We start from the raw sequence: 25,151 nt of genomic DNA, 5'->3' as shown, positions 1-25,151 counted from the left end.
GTCTTTTAAGTTAAGATGTGACTCTTGTGTGCAACAAATATCTGGCCTGAGTTTTTGTATCCAGTCAGCTAACCTATGCCTCTTTAGAGGACAGTTTAAGCTGTTCACATTAATGGAGAATATTGATAAGTCTGGTGAAGTTTTGGGTATTGAGTTTTTCAAAAGTCCAGTGGGCATTTTTAATCCTTTCACCAGTGTGGAAATTGGAGTTTGATCCAAAGTTTTTGAGTGAGTTTACTTTTGTGGTATAGGATTGGGTTGGTCATTATGGAGGATAGGTCTGAGAATATCCTGAAGAGCTGGTTTTGTTATGGCAAATTTCTTCAACATATGAATGTCATTAAAGTATTTAATTTCTCCATCATAAATGAAACTCAGTTTAGCTGGATACAAGATCCGGGGTTAAAAGTTATTTTGCTTTAGGAGATTAAGTCGGTGACCACCCTGTTCTGGCTTGAAAAGTTTCAGCAGAGAGATCTGCAGTCATTCTAATATTCTTCCATTTGAAGGTAATGGTTTTCTTTCTCCTGGCAGCTTTGAGGATTTTCTCCTCCATATTAACTTTAGTGAAGTTAATTATGATATGCCTGGGGGATAAATTGTGGTATATGTACACCATGGAATATTATGCAGCCTTAAAGAAAGATGGAGACTTTACCTCTTTCATGTTTACATGGATGGAGCTGGAACATATTCTTCTTAGTAAAGTATCTCAAGAATGGAAGAAAAAGTACCCAATGTACTCAGCCCTACTATGAAACTAATTTAGGGTTTTCACATGAAAGCTATAACCCAGTTACAACCTAAGAATAAGGGGAAGGGGGAAAGGGAGGGGAAGAGGTGGGTAGAGGCAAGGGGATTGGTGGTTTACACCACCTGTGCATCTTACAAGGGTATATGTGAAACTTGGTAAACGGTCTGTGAAGCTAGTGAATGATGCCCCATGATCATATCAATGTACACAACTATGATTTAATAATAAAAAAAAAGTACTGAAATGTAAAAAAAAAAAAAAAAAAAAGTCTCTGAGTGCATCCTACCAGTAACTACTGGGATTTTGGACTTGAAAATTTTTTTCAGAGGTAACTAGCTTGCTCCTGTGTGCCAATTAAGACTGCCCTGTGACAAAAGAACATAAAATTATCTCATAATCTGAAATGCCTGTAATGTCGTGAATGGTGCCAAAGAAACACTGATGGAAAAAACAATGTCCAGAAAAACATCTAAAATATGATGAAGATGATTTATACAGGAATATGCTACTGAAGGAATTCAGGGAGGTAATGAGGAACAGGGAAGATCTTTCCCCCTAGGGCTGACTTTGAAACCACCCGAAGACCTGCTAAATCCATTGCCTCTTGAGAAGTGCCTATGAATTGATCTTGATTGATCAACAAAGAGCTCTTTGGTTTATAGATGGCAGTTCCAATGTGAATGGACATATCCCATTTGGAAGGCTGACATTCTAGTTGAAAGAGGTAAGAACAAATTGGGCCAGGAGTTTGAATTGCATGCTATTTGTCAGTAAATTTGAGTTTTTGCTGAGTTACAAGTGATGACCAATATCCTGGCCACATGGTCAGGCATAAGGGCAACAGAAAACTGGTCTATGAAAGTGTGTACTTATGGGGCACAACCCTAAGGAACTCACTATGGAAGTTTGAGGGATGCCTTATAATGGGATATACTGATGCCAATCAGAAGACCCTTCCAAGATCAGAGGTGATTGGAACTGGCAAACCGACATCCTAGTGTATCTGTTTGAGATGCCCTCTTAGGATCTATGAAATAAGTTGACACTCAGGGGCTGCTTCAATGCAGAGATGGGCCGGATATTAGACATACTCCTTTTACACCCTCAGAGGCTCAAATTGCCAGTAAAAACTCTCCTCCAGCAAGAAGGACAGAAATTGTTGATAGCTGCGAGCCAGAGTCCCCAGAGGAAGGCCCTGCACACAGTTGGCAAGTACAACCAATGCTGGTGGCCCTGGGAGACTACAAATTAGTCCTGACAGGAATAGACACCCTGCCTGAGCTTTGCACAGTGTGTGTGTGTGTGTGTGTGTGTGTGTGTGTGGCGTATAAATGCTCAAAATACTATAAAAGGACAGGAACAGAAGATACTGCACCAATTTGGACTGCAAAGTCAGATTTCTCAGACCAAGGAACACATTTTACAGCTCATAATGTCCAAAATGTGCAGAGATCTAATCTTCATTTGAGTGCTTTGATGGGGAATGTGGGCGGGTAATTGGACAACCTTTTGTCTAAGACAGGTATAAACAGTAAGGGCTGCTTACACATCTTCATGAATGTCTCACATTCATGGATGTTCTCCACCAGATATTTTCCTTCAGTTTCAGGGAAATCTGGGGAGAAAAGCATGGGAAAGGATGCTGCTATGACTATAATGGATTTTTCCTCCCATAGAACTTCAGCTTTCCTTTTTCCTAACTAAAAAGTAATGGCTCCAGACTGCTAGAAGTGGGGTGATCTCTAAACACAATCCCAGTAACTGTACTTTTTAATCCTTATGTCAGAACTCCCATGGGCCTGGGGGCATGGGCTGGGCCTTCATGCCATCTGGCAAAATTGAGATTAGTAGAAGATGTATTTGTACGGCCTGGTGTTTGAGACAGCCTGCTGGTTATGCACCTGTGTGATCCTCCTGTCTATCTGGGAGTGGCCTGAGCAGGATGCACTGGCCAGGCTGGGATGGCTGCTGGCCATATGGCCCTGTTCAGTGGCAAAACCTTGTGTCTCTTCCAAAAGTGGAAAAACTAGGGTAAACTAAACCATCTCTGGAACTAGCAAGTCCTAGCAGCTGCGTAAGGGAAAGAATGTATGAGTCCTACAATGAGGGAAAAATCAATGATTACATTACAATGAGAGAGAGAGAGAGACAGACAGACAGACAGACAGACAGACAGACAGACTTGGAGAAAAGAACTGACATTGTCTCCTAGCTCAATTGTGCCAGATGAGGGAAAGGATGAAGACCACTCCCGCTTTTGAAACCTGACAAGTTTGACTGGAATTCTCGAACCCTGAGTAGCATCACTCTGGGACGTTTTGCTGTGCAGTGTGATGGTGGGCAGGGCTAATTGTTAATAACCAAGTGGGACTCTAGTCCTGAACTAGCATCTTCTGACTTTTCTTTTTCAGGTTTCATTTCCTACCACCCTATGATATAGGGTAGCCCATGGTATTATTGGTAAAGTTATAATACTGACACTGGTGGTCAGACTGGGAAATTAAATTAAAGCCTCAGGATGGAAAATGACTGGCCTGAGCAAGAATGGGATTTAGCCAACCATCGACTAAATTCTATTAGCTAAATAATCTTACAGAAGTTTATCACAAAGTACAAATAATAGCAAATCAAAAGACAAAAATAGAAGAATATGATATAATGAGTTTATGGAACAGGGGAGCCGTTTCTTTAAACCTATTCCTACCCCGTGCCTGTTCCTCAAGATGTGAGGCATATTTGTAACGATATTATTGCTGTGGCCAAAAAATTTAGACAATTCCTTGTACTATAATTGTATTTTATTTTTTATAATCAAGAATATGCTTCATAATATTAATGGGCTGTAGAGATGTTACTGGGGGCATTAGTTATTCTTACACCATTAAAAAGTTACAGGAATACATTAGGCTGAAGGATAAGAAACTCTAATTGTGGGTGGTGCCTGTGGCTCAGGAGTAGGGCGCCGGCCCCATATGCCAGGAGTGATGGGTTCAAACCCAGCCCTGACCAAAAACTGCAAAAAAAAAAAAAAGAGAATGAAACTCTAATTGTATTATTTATTTATTTATTTTGAGACAGAGTCTCACTTTGTCACCTAGGTAGAGTGCGGTGATATCATAGCTCACAGCAATCTCAAACTCTTGAGTTCAAGCAATCCTCTTGCCTTAGCCTCCCGAGAAGCTGGGACTACAGGACCCAGCAACAATAGGCTAATTTTGTTTGTTTGTTTGTTTGTTTTTTGAGATAGGGGACTTGCCCTTGTTCAGGCTGGTCTTGAACTTGTGAGCTCAGGCAATACACCTGCCTCAACCTCCCAGAGTGCTAGAATTACAGGCGTGAGCCACCGTGCCCCTCCAGAAACTATAATTTCAAAGCAAAAGTAGCTCAGTATCAGTAATTTCAGTTATAGTTTTAGTATCAGTTATATTTCAACTTAGTAAAAACTTGTTTTGGTTAATAGAAATCCAGATACCCACTTTTTTCTAAATTCATTTATATATGAGACTGAGCTGGGTACTCTATAATGTTAATTAAGATGATTAACATTATGCAACAGGGAATTTATCCCCACTCCCACACATACTCCCAGAGAAATTTCCCAGAAGTAGTGTCTGGAAGGAAACTACTTCCTTTTGATACTTTCTGCTTTTGAGGTAATCATTATTATAATGATATTGCTGTTGGATACACAAAACACCAAAGCGTCACTCTTCTGAAACATCTTTGAAGAAATTTTACTAGAGTCAGTTTAGTCCTTGATTTTACTCGTTTATCACTATAGTATATTTCCTACTGAAGCAAAATAGTAAATTAAAAAAAAAATCCCAGCAAAGAAAACAGTCACCTTTGAATTTCTAAATAATCGAACAAGTCTCTGTCAAAGACCTATTATTTGTAGATATCGGAAATACATCTTTGAAAAGCAAAAGCAGACACCAAAATAAAACAAAAAGCCAAGATGCTATCTTGTCTGTAATATAGTCTACCTGAATAAAAACTTAGGGCTTTCTTCATGGTTCACGCAATATTCTTTGTTAAAGTAAGTTCAATGTAAAACCAAAGCAAACCAAAGCAGGACCTATTTTCCTTATTATTTCCTTTGAAATTACTGATAACCTCACAGTTTTTACCACCTCCTCACCTTTCTTTGAAAACCTGAGTTCTAATACTGTCATTTGGCAGGATGTCTTATACTGAGTTTCTGGACGCTGAAATCTACTTGGTCATCTGATAGGATATTATTTTTTTTTTCTGTCTTGTGGAATATTATGAAGTCTTATCTTAATCATGAAGATATTTGTAGAGGGACTAAGGCAATTGTTATTTCCTTCCTTGCTTCAAACAATTGGAACGCCTAGAGCTGGCAGTTCCTGCGTCCTACAGCCTTTCTCCTCCTCATGCTCTTTTGCAGATTCTTCAAGATTTTGTCTTAATATTTTGGGTGTAGTTGCATGGCTTATGATTAGCAATTTTATGATGACCTCCCTCTCTTTAAATTATCTCATAAGAGAATGGATTTTGGAGTGGAATAGACTAGCATTGCTTAATGGATAATACTAGTTATTCAAAACATCATTATGAAAATTAAATAGAACTGCATCTATAAATTTTAAGTTAAGGCTTTTAGATGCACATTGTACATTAATAAGCATTGAGTTTCTTCCTCTCATTCTTCCTGCCGTGTGTTCTTCTCTGCTTAGGTCCCTTATGACTCTAATTGCCTAGTATGAAACACTGTTTCTTAGTTTTTGCTCCTAGATCCCGCACTCTGTCTGTTGCCACAGGCACAGCAAAGTGCCCTGACATTTCTTTTTGTTTGTTTTTTTTTTGCAGTTTTTGGCCAGGGCTGGGTTTGAACTCGCCACCTCCGGCATATGGGGCCGGCGCCCTACCCCTTTGAGCCACAGGTGCCGCCCAGCCCTGACCTTTCTTTCTCATTCAGTTTCTCTGGTATTATTCTGAGCATCTTCAGGTTTACTGGCAATTCTTGATTCCAAACAGTGCTGTGTTTTAATCACTAGCACATATCTCGGTACTTAGCGTTTCTTTACAACTAGCTGCCTTTGTTCTTGATGTCCTTCGATTTGCCAAGAAACTCTGTTAATTTTATTTACAGCTGAGCTTCCCATAAAATGTGAAAATTACCTAAGACAATGTGGAAAACACCCAGGAAAATAGACCCACGAAACTTTTAAAAACTCATACCTTAGGCTGGGGTAGAGGCTCACGCCTGTAATCCCAGCACTCTGGGAGGCCAAGGCAGTTGGAGTGCTTGAGCTCAGGAGTTCAAGGTCAGACTGAGCAAAAGAGAGATCCCATCTCTACTAAAAATAGAAAAATTAGCCAGGCCTTGTGGAGGCATTATGGGACTATAGTCCCAGCTACTGGAAAGGCTGGGGCAAAAAGATCTCTTGAGCTCAAGAGTTTGAAGTTGCTGTGAGCTAGGGTGATGCCATGGCACTCTAGCCTGGGACAACAGAGTAAGACTCTGTCTTAAAAAAAAATTATATCTTCTATGGTCATTCGTGAAGCAAACTCAATCATTGGCCCCATAGTAAACTTCACCTTTGGGCAATCTTACGTAATTCTTCTGGATAGCCTTTTGAGGATACTGATTAGAGGCAACTAATCCAGTTCTCTCTGACAAGAACCAAGGATTCAACAGTGAACAAATTATAACTTTAAGTTTAATAAATTTATTGAGTTTACAATACTCTGACCTCAGATAATAGTAAGCTGACATTCTCAGGAGGTTGATGTGGGAGGATACCCTGAGATCAGGAGTTTGAGACCACTTTGGGCTATAGGGCAAGATCCAAACTGCAGATGCAAAAAAAAAATAAATAAATAAATAAATAAATAAATAAAAAGTAGCCAGCGGGGATGTCACGTGCCTGTAGTCCTACCTATCAGGAGAATGAAGGGAGGGGATTGGACTTTGAGGCTGCAGTGATCTATGTTCCTGTCTGGGCAACAGAGCAAGACCTATCTCAAAAATAATAATAATAATAATAATAATAATAATAATAATAATAATAAGCTGACATTTAAAAAATGCTTACAAAGTGCTAAATAATATTCCAATTGTTATAAATAGTAACTATTTTAATATATAATACAATTCTAAAGGTAGGTAGGCACTATAATTATCTTCACTTTACAGATGAGGAAGCTGAAACCTGGAAAGGCTAAACAATCTGTCTCAGATCATTTAGGTGACATACGGCGGAGATGGATTTGAACTTTGGCGGTCTGGCTTCAGTTATTCCCGTTGTCCAGGCCCTGCCACCCGCTCCTATCCTCTAGTGTACTACGGCATGGTCCTGCCTACGTCTGCAGTGGAGACAGTGTGTTTCCAGAATGCTCGTGGCTTCCCACCAGGCGTTCTGGTGTCTGTACTACTTGGCCTGAGAATTTTCTTTGGCTGTTGTTTGGGGCTTGTCTAGCTCTCATACAAGGAAGCTGCTAAGTGCCAGATATTTAATGTCTCCCGAGGAAATGCTCTGTGGGGGATGAGCGAGGTGAACTGTCACCCTAGTCCTTCATCTCCTAGTGGGGACACTTTGAGGGATGCTCCCCACTGCTTCCTAGAGTCCTGCAGAGGATGGAGCTTTTGTTGCTTTCAGGGGAGACCAACTCGTTTCCACCCAGTGATTTTCACCTCTTTCTTCTTCCCCTTTCTTTTTCTGCTCTTTCATCTCTGTTTCCTGAGTTCACCCTCAAAAAATTACCTGCCCCATGTCAGCATTTGTTTTTGAAGCGACAGGAACCAGGGCAAATGCTGCCCTCTGAGCATAGTACTGCCTCTTCGAGGCCTTTGTTTCTTTGTCATTTGGTCTCTGTCCTGAAAGCCCTTCCCTTCCCTTGTTAATTAAAATAGTCATTGGAGAAGGTACAGGGCGAGCTGCTAGAACAGTACATCCCCACCTTGAGAGTTTCAAGAAAGAAATGCCTTTCTCTCTCGTGTAACAGTCTGGAAACAGGCAGGGGACCCGAAACAAGGGGTGTCTTTCTCTAAACATCTTTCAGGGATACAAATCCCTTCGATTTGGAGCCTGGACTGCCACATGGAGTCCATGGGAGGAAAGAGAAAGGGGACTGGCTCTTTTTAAGTATGTGTCTTAACATTCTATCGGCTAAAATCTAGAGAATGGCAAACCTATCTTCAAAAGAGGCTAAGAAATGTAGGAAAATGGTTGTTGAGGATAATTAAAAGTCTTGACCACAAAGAGTATTTCTTGTCTATATATTTTTCAGCCTGCTTTATTTTTCATGGTTTAAATATATTAATCATTTTAATGTTAGATATTTGTTTGTTTCTTGTGTCTCCCCTACTAGAATGTAAGTGCCTTGAGATAAATACCTTGTTAGTTGTACTCACCACTGTAAACTGTGACCTAGAACATGACTTTGATCAGTAACCACCTGAGTAAAAGTTGAATGAAGAATGAATTAATGAATCATCTGTTGTGTCTCCCAAATGCCCCCTAAGTCTCTAATAACACATTAGGAAATGCAAGACCCTAGCAATGTGAATTTTGGGCTGAGTAAAACAGCCATGTTTGTATGTTAAAAGATACTTTGTGGGAGGGCGGCGCCTGTGGCTCAAGGAGTAGGGCGCCGGTCCCATATGCCGGAGGTGGTGGGTTCAAACCCAGCCCCGGCCAAAAAAAAAAAAAAAAAGATACTTTGTGGGAGACATTTTTTCAAATAATTCTTTTCACTTTTCCAAAAGGATATTATAATGATATTTCTTCCAGTATTTGGCTTTTATATCATTCTTTGTATAGGAATGAATGTACACAATTTATTTTATTTAGTTTATTTATTTGCTTTTGAGACAGAGTCTCACTCTATATCCCTGGGTAGAGCGCTGTGGCATCATCACAGCTCACAGCAACCTCAAACTCATGGGCTTGAGCGATCCTCTTGCCTTAGCCTCCAAAGTAGCTGGGATTACAGGTGCCTGCCACTTTACTGGCTAGTTTTTCTATTTTTGGTAGAAACAGAGTCTTACTCTTGCTCAGGCTGGTCTCGAACTCCTAAATTTATTATATTTTAATCTTTATCATTTTTTTAAACAAAACAAACATTAACAAGTTCGTGTCTGGCTATGTATAGTGTAGCTCCTAGCAACTAAGCGGGCATGGCTATAATAGAGATTAAGATACTACATTGATTTTCAGAGGCCGCTGTGACAAATTACCACAAAGTTGGGGATTTAAAACCACAGAAATGTGTTCTCTCCTAGCTGTGGAGGCCAGCAGTCCGCAATGTCCAGAGCCGTCCCTCCCCTAGAGGGACCTGGGGACACACATGTTTCCTTGCTTCTCTAGCTTCTGGTGCTTTCCCAGCACTCCTGGGGTTGTGGCCACGTCACTCCAATCTCTGACTCTCATGTCACATTTTTCTTTCTGTGTCTGTATCTTTTTCTCATCTCTGTGTCTCAAATTTTCCTCTCCTTTCCTCTCATAAAGACACGTGTCATTGCATCTAGGATCCACCAAGATGACCCAGGATTATCTCCTCATTTCAGATTATAACTTGATCATTTTTGAAAAGGACTTTTTCCCAAATAAGCTAACATTCATAGTTTCCACAGATTTTATGTAAACAACTTTTTGTGGGGGAGGGGATTGGGGATTTTTTTTTTTTGCCTGCTATGGTCTGTACCCTGGCTCCAAAGACTAACATCTATCCCACGTCAGAACGTGTTCACCTCATTCCTCATTCCATGAGTCTCAACCTGTTCACAGCATTGAGTCCGAATTCTCATCTAAATCCCATTAGTTTAAAAGTCTCAAATAACATTATCTAAGTCATCGATGAAATATAAATGAGGCTTTTGGTATAATCCACCCTGGGGCAAATTTTCTATCTCTGGACCCATAAATCTGGAAAATAAAGATTCTAGGATATAATCTGCTTTAAAAATACAATGTTGAGACTGGCATTGGGGAAAATGAACAAATTCTGCGGGCCGTAACACTAATATATCTCTAGGCTGGATTATAGTTGCAGGCTATCCTGCTAGGGATAGACGTGTACATTTTGTGGTGGTGAGGTGGGGATCTTTATAAGTCACTTTGGGGGTTTAAAAGAATGCTTAAGAGTCTGTCTTATTGCGAGATTTTGAGACAAAAAGAGGGAGGAGTTATTTTTAGTAACAAATAAGCATCCGTCTAAAATTTAAAAAAGGATTTTGGATTCCTTGATAATGGGAATGATGTTCAAAGGGCTGAGGGTTTCCCAAAAGTTGTAAGAAAGTGAAGAGGAGAGGGACGATGAGCTGTACCTAAGCACGGTATGCATGGAGAGAAAAGTGTAGAAAGAGTGATGGCTACGATTCACTTTTCATTTTATTCACTTATGTATTGATATTCTTTAAACATTCCACGTAGGTCTATTATGTCCAACAGCCTTATGAAATGTTTTGAAGGGTGATGGAAAAGGGTCAGGACATTTTCTCTGCCAATGGTTGAGGCAAAGTGTGTAGAAAGGGCAGTGTTGGGAAGGCAAGATGGTAAAAGGAAGCAGATAATAACTCGGTACCAGAAACATATATTCAGGGGCCTGAGATGAATATCACAAGTTTATATTCACCCTTTGCATACCTCTGGGATTCTTGAAAATTTGAGAAAAATTACTGGACTTCCAACAGTTGCATGTAACAAGACTTATTTAACTTGAACGTAACATGAAAGTGACATCAGAGAAAATATTATTGTATTGTTTCTCTTTTGTCTTTTCCTAAGGAAAAGTCATATTAGAACTGTGACAGAAAGATTGCCCTAAAAAGCAAGGGTTAATATTCAACATCGAGGGCCTCAGATGAGATTTTGCAGAATCATGAAAGGCTTAAAAGATAGAGTTTATTTTAGAAATAGGAAATAGTTTCTAAATTTGTTTCATTCAGGTTTGACAATGCCAAGGGTCAGTGTCTAATACTTATGAGATCTTTTCCCTTGGTGCTAAGTACTTACCTACGAGATTAAGCTGGACTCATGATGTTGGAGTCCAAAAAAGGGAAGAGAATACGTATTGGACACTGTAACAAGTAAGTCCATAGGTGTTATGAGAAGAAGAAAAGAGAGAAAGTTTGAATATTTAGCTTTCGGTGCCTCCCCATGTTTGCTTGTATCATGGGCAGGACCCTAGATAGTGAGACTTCTGGTTGGGGAATTTGTCAGGACCAAACCATTTCATGAAGAACCTCATAGGTCTAATGCAAACGAGTGTCACAGCCAAGTAGATCTCAGAGGTGGTCTGTAGTGCCTGTGAAGGCCAAAGAAGGGCAGGGAAGACCACAAGAACCTGATGGGACTTAGAACAGATCTCGGTTGCCCAGGTTGTCACCGTGAGCAGCAAAAGCAGCACAAGAGTGTCATTACCTTTCAGGGTGGGAGATGGAAATGATTCAGAGTTGCACTGAGAACCTCTGATCCCCAACATCACAAACCTAAATTAACCACCTCTCCTGGTTTTCCCAGGATGACACTGGGATATATCTGTTGTCTAGACACAATTATTAATTTGGTGATTACCCTAACTAAACCTTCCTACTCCTGAGTACTTACATACAATCTTGGAGAAGAGCGGGTAAGGTCAATAGGGTTTAAATAAGAGAATTTGAGCAGAGGAGTCTAGGAATTATTATATAGTGATATATAATATATATATTATCTTTGAATCACTCTATGGAATTAAAAAGATCAGTAAAGGCTAAAATAACACACAAATTATAATCTTTATCTTTCTAGGTATTCATTCAAATTTAAATAAAAATTACAAGTATGATGCCAAGAACAGTTCCATTCCCCCTGGAGCATTTGAGAGTAAATTGCCACCCTGATAACCTCATCATTTCTATCTAACTAGGATAATCTTCAACTTATCTATGATATAAACAAAATCAAGAAATAAATTTGAACACATTACTACCACCTAATAAGACTCTTTCAATAACTTTTAATAATTTCAAAAAGGTCCTTATTGAATTAGTGTGATCTAATCCTTACATCCCATTCAAATTTCCCAACGGTCCCAATAATTCCTTTATAACAAGCATTCCCAGTTCAATGTCTTTCTTTGCATTTACTTTTCATGTTTCTTTAGATTCCTGCAATAGTTATTTGGCATTTCACAGCCCTTTTGAAGATTATGGACCATTATTTTGTAGAATTTCTTTCAATTGGGGTTTGTCTGATATTTTTGATGATTGGATGAAGATTTTGCATCTCTGGTAGGAATATCACGGATGTGATATTGAGTTCTCATCCCATTCTTTGAGAATAGTTTGTAGTTTCTAGAATTTTATATGTATGAGATTTTACAGTATGTGATTAATATACAGACACGGTTTTTTGTGTCTGGCATTTTTTACTCACCATAATGATTCTGAGCTGCATCCATGTTGTTGCATGTATCAATGGTGCATTATTTCTATTCTTGAGCACTACTCCATTATATGGCTATACTATTATTTGTGTATTGATCCACCTGCTGATGGATATTTGAACTGTCCCCAGTTGTAGGCTATTTTAAAGAAAGCTGCTGTAAACATTTGTGCACAAATCTTTATATGGACCTTCCATTTCTCTTTGATAAATACCTTACAGTGAAATGACTGACTCCTATTAACTTCTAAAAATCTGACAAAATCATTTCCAAAATAGCTAGACCATTTTGCACTTTCTTCGGAAGTATACAAAAATACTGAATGCTCCATATCCCCACTGCTACTTGAATATGGTCAGTCTGTGAAATTTTCGCTGTTCTAGTAAGTGTGGCGTGAATGTTATTTTACTATGGTTTTAGTTGTATTTCCTTCATGACGATCATGTCGAGCATATTTGCATGTACTCATCTACCACCCACATCATCTTTGAGGGTAAAATGCCTGTTCAATTTTTTTTTCCAATCTGGGCTGTTCATATCCTTTTCATTAAGTTGCAATGAAACTTAATGAGTATAGAGGTCTTTCTGTATTTTAGATAAAAGTTCTCTTGAAACTTTTGAAGAATATTTTTTATGAAGTTCAACTTTTTCAAGTGTTTTAAATGATTACTGTGCTTTGTATTAAAAAAAGACTCTTCACTGAGCCTACATTTACTACAAGTTTACCTTGTATTTTCTTGCAGGACTTTTGCACACTTTGCTCCTGAATTTATTTCCATCATCTACTTTACATTAATTTATAAAAGTATGATGTGAAGTAAGGGCTGAGCTTATCTCTTTTTGGCATGCAAGAAAATTTGTTTTGGTGTTCTTTCTTGGAAAGGCTGTTCTTTCCACATTGAATTATCGTGTTGAAAAAGCAGCTGCATAGAACATATATGTTTGCCTATTCATGGACCCTTTAGTTGTTCCATTGACCAATACAATTTGTTTCAATTGCACAGGAACTTTACGTCCACCTGAATATCTCTCTTTATGAACATAATACAATTTTTTCCTAAGTTTGGCTAATAGTAACCCTTCATGGTTACTGCTCTTTGGAAATGTCTCCATCATTCTTTGAGCTCTTCTTTACTTTTTGTACCTAAAGGATAGTCCAGGTTCATCTTGGGCTTGCCTTGCATCAGATCTCAAATCAGCCTTTTAAATATCTGTATTTCTTTAGTGGAAAAAGGTATGCAGAAGTCAAGATCTGAGTTCTGGGTGTGCTCGTGGATATAGGTGTGACCCTGCTCTTGGACCTCTCAGGGTATATATACATATGAACACACATTTAATATATACATATATACATTACATACACATTTATATATAAATCTATTTCTCTCTCTTTCTCTACATATTGAAACCATTGTTTTACATTGATACCTCCAATTTCAATCGTAGGTTAATTCTAGCATTTACTTTTCTGTATTTGCACTTCATGCTATTAGAATAAGACAACTGGCATCTATTCTCTTAAATGTATTTAGATGACCAACCCCCCTTTATGTGATGCATCTCCCATCACTGCATCACTGCTTGCACATTTCCCCTGCATCAATATCCTTATTACTTTAATAAATTTCTCATGCCAGCCTTACCCCAGGTAGAACGCTTCTTCCCCTTCCTGGGTTGTGATATCTCATGCTTGGCTCCTCTCGGGGAAGGATGCTCTCCTTATTCAGCTTCTACTTGAATCCCCCTGTCCACAACTCTCCTCAGGGGGGACACTTCTACCCCCACCCCTGCACACATCTACTTTTCCAGGCTGTATCTAATGTTTAGGAAAGAAAAGGAGGAAAAGAGGAAGCAGAAGAAGAAAGGAAGAGGAGTAGTTGTCTAGAATGAAAGATAATTACATTTTGTCTTTATTCTAAATGCTGGGTAATAGTGCCACCCTACTATTGGCACTATAGAAAAGACTGTCCTTAGGGCATGAAAGCCATCAGAAACATATAAATTACAGATAGCACCACTCCGATCATTTGGAATATTTATATTGTGTCTCTAAATTAAATTGCCGCTGTCTTCTAGTGAAGTCGGAGGGCTGATGGCTGTACTCACTCATCATTACGGTCACTCCACGTCAGGACCCAGGGTTGAGAGAAGTTAGGAGAAATGATATCTGGTATCCAGTATTAAGGTTTTATTTTTTCTTTTTGGATCGCCAGCAAAATTCAGCCTTTTACAGTGCTTTGCTCAATGGAGTAGAATAATTAGCATAAATTCCTGAGTCAGGGGACGCGGAGAAGGGTAGTAGGAAGGACGCTGGTGAGAGGAGACTGATAAAGTCAGTCGGAGAAAATATCTGAGGTCCTAAGTTTCAAGACTGAGCAAACTAAAGCAGAAAAACTCTTTGAAAAAAGTTTAAATATGCAATTTTTTTTCCATTTCCACGTTCATGATTTTGTAAACACAACAAAAACATTAAATTATTTTAGCAATTTCAAAACTCCTAGGGAGTAATTTAATTTACTTTGGCCTCTGGAATATGACTTCTACCTTGCAAACAAAGTCATTTTCTAAGGCCAATATGTATAGAACTCCCAATAAAGATGACTATGTATGTAAATCAGGACACCGAGTTCACATACATTCCAATGTATACTTCAATACTAAAACAATTGCATATACCATTTCCAACTAAAATTCCCAAGCATGAAGACTTCTTCAATTTTACAAAGGCATAAGTACATGAAACATAAACTTTTTCTTTAAATGTAACTTAGACTCTGGAAAATAAACAATTTTTAATCAAAATGTGTATATTCTCAAGATTCATTGGCATCACAGACTCTTTAATTGAATATTTCCCCACGCATTTATTCACTCATTTATTTGTTTTACAGGTAATACATATTAATAGATCACATACTTTAATTGTCTTACTTATTTCTGATTTTCACTTTTATGATATATGATTATAAAGTCTATATTTAATATGTTCTCTGAGAAGTTAATGTTTTTATGTGGTTCAGTTTATAATTTTCTCACAATGTAAAAGAAGAGAGTTCTCAATCCATTGAAAGAAGAGAGTCTTTACGAAACAGCATCAGAAGAATGTTGGTGCTGATGGAAGCTCTGTCATCAAATTCTTTAGAATTGACTATTAATCTCCACTCATTCTAAAGCAGGGTTGGATATGTATTACAAACCAAGAACTGGAGCAGTATGATTAGAGTAAAATTTTAGCAGGCACCTACAGTGTGCTGCCTGTGCAGCCCTTATATTCATATGATCTTACTGTTTTATCTTCCTAAACCCCAGTTTTCTTCACTGTAAAAGAGGAAAATATAGGGCCAGATGCAATGGCTCACACTTGTCACCGTAGCATGTGGAGAGGCTGAGGCACAGGATTGCTTGAGGTCAGGAGTTCAAGACCAGCCTCAGCAAGAGCGAGACCCCCCATCTCTACAAAAAACAGAAAAAGTAGCCAGGCATAGTGGAATGTGCCTGTAGTCCCAGCTACGTGGGAGGCTGAGGGAGAAAATCACTTTAGCCCGGGAGTTTGAGGTTGTAGTGAGCTCTGATGACACACTGTACTCTAACCCAGGCACAGAGTAAAACCCAGTCTCAAAAATAAATAAATATAAAATATATCCACAAAGATTTTACATTTTTTTATGCTAAAACACTTCTTATGGTATCCAGCACATGGTAGGTGCATAAAACATTAGTTCTTCTCAGCCTCTTGCATTTCTTTCTTAAAGCAACATTGAAAGTGGGACATGGTAGCATCTGCTTGGCAGCTGAAGACATTAAGACTCAGAGGATTTAAATGACACAGTCATGGTCATACAGGTAGGAGGTTTAGAAATCAAGCTAATTAAAACCCCGATATTCTGATACCTAATAAATTCTTCTTACTTTATATAAATGGAAGAATTACTCTTTGATTATTATAAAATGGACATGAATTCCATAAAATTTAGGGAAGTTGCAAAACGTAAAAAGAATGTACCACAAGTCCTCTAGCTAAAACCATGTAACTCACAGCATCCTCAAACTCTTGGGCACAAACTATTCTCATTCTGGTCCACCACTCCATCCCCAATCATCTTCTTCACTGGAATATTTTGAAGCAAGTCCCAGACACTAAATCTTTTTTTTTTATTTCTGTAAATACTTTTTAAAATATAAACAATTATATGCAATGTGCTTAGTGAATAATTTGGAGGACTTTTCTAGGGTAATTACCTCCATGCAAATGCTTCACATATTATATATTATTTAATGTCATAATTCCCCAGGAAACAGTTAACTATATCCATTATTGAAAGCAAAAATAAAACATAACAAATAAAAAACACCAAAACCCCCCCTCCCCAAACGAAAAACTTGCCTAAGGTTACAAAACTGACAGTTGAGCAATCCAGGATTTAAACTCACATCTTTAGGTAACTCTTAACAGCTGAGCTACACACATATGACAATTGTAATCTGTATTATCATTTCATTCAGATTTCCCAGCAACAAGCAAAGGTTTCAAAGTCTTCACATGATATTAGAGAAATACTCAAACCTACATCAATGATTACAACCAAGATTGCAACCTGACTACTATGTCTGGTGCAATGTATAGAAAATTTTAATCATTAAAGTGGGTTTTCTGAAGAAGATGTCCTAGAAGAAATATGTGAAGAGTGAGTAGATATTCAGATTAAGGAGAATGAAAGGTCAGAGGAAAAATTTCCAATGGCATGAAATGAAGAGAGGACAGCCTGGGAACCCTCAAGTTCACTAATGCTTGGTTTACAGAGAATGAGAACTGCCAAAGGTGAAGATAGGTCACAAATGTCAACCAATGCCATGCTAATTATTTTTTAATTTGTTTAGCATTACTAAACTATTTTCAGTTGGGGAGCAAATAAATCACATGAGCTCTCTAAGGATCACCCTGTGAGTAGCGTGGAGAGTATGTCCTATTGTGCTGGTGGGGGAGCAAGCGGGAGGTCGAGCAGCCAGAGAAGTGGTGTTGACTGAACCCTTCTGAGAACTCATAAAGAATTCAGCTGAAGAAAGAGCAGTGAGGAGGATGTGTGGGTTGTAGAATCCAGAACTATTTCGGTGATGGAATTTGTAGGACTTGTCCAGCTTGCAAGCCCTTGGGTCATGTCATCCAGGTGCAGCTTCACAATATATATGTGTGTAATAATAAATGAATTAAAAAATATGTAAGCTGAGGGACTAGAGATGTGCAGGAATAGTGTGAGACTTGGATCATTGAAACCGTAAGGCTGTATGCTGTCACTCAGAGAAAAATGTACAATGAAGAGAGTAGAGGCTGTGGGCAGAACCCTGTCAAGAAGAAATTATGAAGGATAAAGAGGAGAAGGTGGAAAAGGTGACTGAGAAGCTGACACAGAAGGATGGTGAATGAAAAGGAGGGAGTTACAATGTCTAAAAATCTTTAAGTTATTAAAGCTAAGGAGCCAAGTGATCCAAATGCATAAAGCAGCAAGAAGAATATCAACATTACATATTTAGTGATAGTCCAAGAATCACAAATGTAGCGTTATTCATAGAAGCTTGAATGATATCATTGGATGCCTATAAATATCTGTGATGTAGAGCTAACTCTAAGTCTTGTGCCCTATGCATGATATAGGCTGAAAATCTCAAGTACATTTGTATGGAATTTATATGGAATTCAGGTAAATTACTGATGTCATAAATTAATTTGTTTATTTATTCATCTGATAAATATTCATTGTATACAAGGCACTTGACTAGAGTATTTGATAATCTCTTTTCTACGAACTCCTGGAAGATTTTTTGGTGGCACATACTTCTGTTCAAACAATGTTTTGCACATAATAAAAATACAGATCATATTTAGTGATTTTATAGAGCAAAAGGACTTTGTGGTTGATTATATCCGTCATCAGAGAGGACATTTCTTGCTAAATTAAATGGTCTGACTCAAAACAGTTTCCTTTGGCTGCTTTAGAGAGACATGAAAAGTAATAGATCAGTGGTTTTCAACCCTCCAAATGCCACCCAATGCCACAGCCCTTCAATACAGTTCCTCGTGTTGTGGTGACCCCCAACCATAAAATTGTTGCTATTTCATAACTGTAATTTTGCTACTGGTGTGAAGTGTAATGTAAATATCTGATATGCAAGATGTATTTAGGTGACCCCTGTGAAAGGGGGTCGTGAACCACAAGTTGAAAACCACTATGATAGATAATGACAGTATTCACAGGTGATATGGCGTCATAACTTTGAAAAACCTTTCTTTTGCAACAAAATTGGGTTTTTCTCTTTATTTGATATTTGTTCTAACAACTTGCATGACATCTGAGCTACTTTAATTTCCCTTTTAAAATTTCTTATGATTCTTGTCTTTCCTGCTGTGTGTTTTATCCGTGTATCCACGGAGGCAGAGAGGCATTGGGCCCACTCAGTCATTTTGGATGTCACTATTGACAATGTTAATATCAAAGTATTTCTGAATGATGATACACTCTGCTTAAAAACATTTAAATCACTTATGTTCATTCTATCCACTCCACTAAAATTTTCTGGCTTTACTTGTTGCCAAAATAATACATCACACCACTTCTGGCTCTTTGAGTTATTCTTAATTGTGTTCTTATAAAATATATTATCTACTCTTCCCTTTCCACTCTTTAAATATATTGAGCTGTATTTTTTAAGATACAAATTAGTCTGCGCTATCTTTTACTTATATCTTTGACTCTCTAATCATTATAGTTGCTCTTCTGAAATGATAATAATCTATATTGATTCAATATTTAGATATTGAGACCTGAGCACCCAATTTCACATAATTTTCTAAGTAGTGTAAGAAGACACATTGTTATTTTTTGACAGCGTAGAGATTTTAAAACAAAACTTCTAAAGGGACACCCTTAATCATTAGGTGCTATAAAAGTAGAATTTTTACAAAAATTATTTCAGTCTTTTTTCAAGTTCTTAGTATTATGTAAATTGTATATGAAACTTATGTATCAGATTATCTCAAAAGGCCAGTTGCCACCACAGTGAATTCCTCCATTTCTGCCCTGAAGCTCCTCACTTTAGTGTTAAAGACAGATGGATGAGGAAATATTCCTAAGGTATAACAGGAAAAGATAAATTGTTGTAATGTAGATAAAACCTGTCATAGAAAGATGAAGTAGTACAAGACAAGAGAAACTCTTGGAGTGGTGGAAATGTTCTGTAACTTCTTTGTAATGAGATTATATAGGATCATGCACTTGTCAAAACTCATCAAACTGGATACTTAAAATGGATACAGCTAATCATATGGAAATTATACTTCAACAAAGCTGATTCAAAAATAAAAAGAAGATAGTAAACATAGCAATGTTGCCAAGCTGTTGTGGAGGTGTGTTTGCTTAGGTCTGAATTCCCTTTGGGACCTTACCAGCTGAATGACCTTGGGCAAATGACAACTCTCTACACTTCAATTTCTTTAGAACAAAAAATAAATAATATTTCTATCCCCTAGTGTCTGCAGAAGATATGGTAGTGCATGTGAAGCACATAGGGAGAGAGGCATGTTTATTATATACAAATAAAAAATATATATCTATCATTTGGGGTTAATATATAGCACAAATGATTAGGTTGCATTGTTTGCATTTGTTAGGTAAAATCCAAGTTGCAGCTGAGACCTTCACCCAGGAGCTGTGCCATGTACCCTTACATTGTACCCATTAATTGTGAGCTTAGCAAACCTCCTCCCTCCTCCTCATCCTGCCTCCCTCTCCCCTCCCACTTGAATTTAATTGCATTTTTTTCTTTTGTGGGCGGGAAAGAAGTATGGAGAATCCTCAAACAGCTGAAAGTAGATCTTCCATTTAATCCTGCAATCACATCACTAGGTATTTACCTAGAAGAAAAAAATCATTTTAACGTAAGGACATTTGCACTAGAAAGTTTATAGCAGCTCAGTTCACAACTGCCAAGACACGGAAACAACCCAAGTGCCCATCAACTCACACGTGGATAGATACACTATGCTGTATGTATACAATGGAATGATATTCAGCCATAAAGGAAGATGAAGACTTCACATCCTGTGCATTTCCCTGGATGGATTTGGAGAGCAAGAGTGGAAAAGCAAACATACAATGTGCTCAATACTAATATGAAGGCATATTTTTTACTCTATGTCTTTATAGATAAGTTAGAGGTAATAACTAATTCTATACTAATAAGCCTTAATAATACAATCCTTAAAATAAAAGATACATCTATGATAGACACCTAAAAATCAATATATGTGTGTTACTATTCTTCCTTTTTCTAAAATAAAAGTATTATTACCCTATATTTAATTATTTCAGGAGAAAACATCATATTCGGTTCTTTTTTCACAGAAACTTGGAAGAGAAAAAAAAAAATTAGTTCTTAGTAAAAGAGGACTGATAGAGCGTCCTTAGGAAGGTCACATAGGTTTCTTTAATTTCCCAGGCTGCAAAGTACAATTATGAAAACTATGAACTTTACAAACTCTATTAAAAATAACCTCCTTTAAAAGTAAAAGATCTCAGTCTCTTCTTTGGTTCTAAAACCATGTTTGGAATGTTCTTCTGAGTTCTCTTAAACCATCTTGATTTATAGTTCAAAATATCATGGCTACTTCAGTTTGAAGTTAATTCATTTAAACACAGTCTAGCTTCTGATTTTCTCTGAGATTTACATTGTTGCCAAAGAAGGTATAAAATATATTCACTCCCTCAGAATAAAATGATCAGAGTTATTGCTCTTGGCCTCTCTATGACTATCCCAGTTAAGGAATGCGTTGGCCTTTTAAAATGATAACTAAAAAGCTTCCTGTCTTAACGCTAGGAAAAGAATGAGTTTCCCAAAAATGCTTGAATAGAATTTCACCAGGAGCAGAGGAAGATCAGGGGAAAATTATGTTTATTTGTTTTAAACAAATATCTCACTTCAACTTGCTTATGAAAAGAATTTAAGAGGAGATGTAAGATTTGCACATTATAGACAAATACATTAAAAGGTTTAGAAGGGAAAAAAAAGAGTGGAAAGATGCTGAGTTTATTCAGTTATTTTAATGAGTGCTAAGCAACTTTAATTGCTTGTTGTTGACCAATGATGCTCAGAGTTGGTGAGGAATCTATCCTTACTGCACTGTGGTGAAGTGGGATCTATAATTCTGAACACATTCACTTACCATTTTGTACTGCAGCATCTAATCTTCCCACGGCCCATTCATTTTAGTGAAGTTTTATAATATAGTAGGTCAGAGTGCACGTTCCAGAGTCTGGCAAATCTAGGATTTAACATTGTCTGTACAATCTGGGAAATGAGTTGTGTGAACTATATTCCTGTCTCTCCAACTTGAGGGTTGGAAGAGTAATCAGCTCAACAGGCTTTGAGAGGATTAAATTCAACAGTACATGGTAAAAGCCTATTTCTACTCGTGGCACATGATATGCTTGACCTATGACGTCCGGGCCTATTCATACAGAGAACCTCCTGTGGTGTGAGTGGTCATTACATATTGATAAATATTACCATGACCCAAAATTAAAATCTCACCTTTCTGTTTCTTCTATGCAAAGTAAATGGGGAATAATATTTGAAAATTATATCTTTGAAAAGTTGTACCTTCTTCCTATTTTAACCAGCCCCACAATCCTTTTTTCTGTCTTATACTCTTGACTACCTAGGACCCTTATAATACTCTTTTCTTTCTTTTTTTTTTTTTTTTGGTGGAGACAGAGTCTCACCTTACCGCCTTCAGTAGAGTGTCATGACATCACACGGCTCACAGCAACCTCTAACTCTTGGGCTTCCGCGATTCTCTTGCCTCAGCCTCCCGAGCAGCTGGGACTACAGGCGCCCGCCCCAACGCCCGGCTATTTTTTGGTTGCAGTTTGGCCGGGGCTGGGTTTGAACCCGCCACCCTCGGTATATGGGGCCAGTGCCCCACTCACTGAGCCACAGGCGCCGCCCTATAATACTCTTTTCTTTCTCTAAATGTCCCTTTTTAGCTGTGCCCATATTTGTTCAGGATTCTTTGATAGATGCCAACAGGGCCCAGGCTCTGGTCTCTTTTAATGATGGATTACTCTGGGAGCTTCTGGTCTCTCTGTTTATAACTTAGCTGCATTTTACCATCCCGATTGTCTACGGAGCAACTTCATGTGGACAATAACCGCACGTGGCTAGGGCATATTGAAAACGGCTTCCTCTTATCAGCCCTCCCTCCCTCAAGCTCTGCCTTCCACATTCCTCTTCCTGTTGGCTGATTCTGCAGACACTGTGTGTTCTGACTGACATCCTGGAGGCCGTCTTGATGTCCCATGCTTCTTTCTTACCATATCTTACTGAACCCATTCAGTTTTTTCCATGACACAGCACGCAATCTCTCATCTAGTACTACCATTTACACTGTCTTTCCCGATGTTTGACCTGATGATTCTTACCTCCACATGCTGCTGTTGACCGAGAAGGTTCTCTGAACAAGCTGAAGTTTCAAACCCGGGGTGAAGTTTCCATGTTCCCATGAGACTCTATTTCTTGGGCAGGCATTTAGACCTTGTGGCATGCTCCCTCTTGTTTTCTAATCTAACTGTCCTAGATGATGCACTTTGCCTTCTTTGAGAGCAATGGAAGGAAATTGGGCTGTGTGTCAGATAGTAGGTTCCTGTTTTATTTAGCCCCATAACTTATAAGTTTCCTCTTCTATAAAACTGAGCTGATGTAATACCCCAAATTTGTTGATATAAAAATTAAATTAAATAATATCACTGAAACTTTTTATTAGAAACTACCACACACACAACAGGTAACTTTATTATGTTTGTCGACTTGAATCTACGGTGTTCTTAGTCCCCTAAAAGTTATCCACAGTGTTTGTTTAAACTTGCTTGTTTATTGACTTATCAAATTGAACATTTAAGATGTTATTGCTTCATGTGTGGAAGAAATAATTAATGTTCCTGATGAAATATATACCAGGTCACATTCAATTTCATGACTTTTTTAAAGTTATAAGTAGCTTATAAAATGAATATCCCAAACAGAAGGCTTTGCATTTGCTGCTGAATAAAGTCAAAAGCAAAGCCAGGATAACGTAGAATAAAACTGGAGCTTGGCACATAGACTATCCATGCTGCTTCACTTCTGTAATTTTTCCTTTCTTTTCAAGTGCCATTAAAAAGATTTTTTTTTTCTTTTTTGTAGAGACAGAGTCTCACTGTACCGCCCTCGGGTAGAGTGCCACGGCTCACAGCAACCTCTAACTCTTGGGCTTAAGCGATTCTCTTGCCTCAGCCTCCCGAGCAGCTGGGACTACAGGCGCCCGCCACAACACCCAGCTATTTTTTTGTTGCAGTTTGGCTGGGGCTGGGTTTGAACCCGCCATCCTCGGCATATGGGGCTGGCGCCCTACTCACTGAGCCACAGGCGCCGCCCATTTTTTTTTTTTTTTTACTTTATATACATTTTACTTCATATTTTATTTATTTTATTTAAGATTAATATGAGAGTACAAATGATGAGGTTATAGGATGAGGTGAGGTCCCATACCCAGGAGGTATATCATATACCCTCACGTTGTGCCCATCAGGTGGGAGGACACCAGCCCCCATCCCCCTCCCATCTCCTCCTGCTCCCCAACTTGAGTTAAATTGAGATTTTCTCTTGTGTGGGCATGTATTAGTTCATCAACGGGCTTCTCATTAGTGTTGAGAATGTTGGATACTTGCTTTTCCATTCTTGTAATACTTTACTAAAGAGAATGTTCTCCTTGTCTATCATAAAAGATGTAAACTCTCCATAAAACATAGAATAAAACTAGAGCATGGCATCTAATCTAGCCATACTTGTTTATTTCTACAATTTTTCTTAATTCCTTGCCTTTAGACTGTCCCTGCTTTAATCTCTTTAATGCTCAACTCAGAGATAAATCTTCCCCAAATGCCATTCTCAACATGTTGCTTCCTTGATTAAAAACCTAAGGGTATCCCCACAGCCTACTGCATCAAGACCATAATTCTATGCTTGAAATTCAAAGTTCTTTGTAATCTGGTCCCAATTTACCTACCTAACTTCACCCATTATTCAAGCAGGTGTAACTAATAAAATGTTTCCACCGTACCGATTTAATCATTTATATCTTATGACATCATAAATCATCCATGCCTCCAGGGCCATCTGAAATCATTCTTCCTTCTTTAAACTTCCTTACTATTAGAACCCATATTGGAGTACAAGAATTCTATATCAAATCAAAATACATTTGTTGTTAATTAGAAAATGACAAGTTCCATGATGGAAGCTTTGAGGGGTAGAAAGATGAATTGGAGTATTAGTCTTTGCTTCTAGTATATTACTAAATTTAGTGGGACCCGTAGAAAGGGCTATGAAAACAGAGAGGAGAAAAGAGTAATATACAGTACTATGTATGTGTCTCTGTGTGTTTGTATATGTGTGTGTCTTTGTGTATTTATGTGTGTGTTTTGGGGGTGGGGTCAGAGAAGTTTTTTAAGATGGAGTGACATTTAAAAGGTGCTTAAAAGGGAGGCAGCCTTAGCTCAGTGGGTAGGACGCTGGCCACGTACACCCAGGCTGACAGGTTCAAACCTATCCTGGGACAGCTAAAACAACAATAACAACTGCAATAAAAAAAATAGCCGGGTGTCGTGGAGGGTGCCTGTAGTCCCAGCTACTTGGGAGGCTGAGGCAGGAGAATTGCTTAAGCCGGAGAGTTGGAGGTTGCTGTGAGCTGTGATGCCACAGCGCACTACCCAGGGCAACAGCTTGAGACTCTGTCTCAAAAAAAAAAAAAAAAAAAGGTGCTTAAAAGAAGAGGCAACATACTCAATATGCACAGCAGACAGTGCGTAGGACCCGTGATACTTTTAGGGACCCACAAAAATGCCCCTAATCTTCATTTCTTTAAAATCATAAAACAATGGAGACAACGATATTGAATATATAGTCACAAGTG

This window comes from Nycticebus coucang, chromosome 8 (genome assembly GCF_027406575.1).
Source record: "Nycticebus coucang isolate mNycCou1 chromosome 8, mNycCou1.pri, whole genome shotgun sequence".
NCBI classification, from domain to species: domain Eukaryota; kingdom Metazoa; phylum Chordata; class Mammalia; order Primates; family Lorisidae; genus Nycticebus; species Nycticebus coucang.
Note: the sequence above shows the minus strand (reverse complement) of the source record.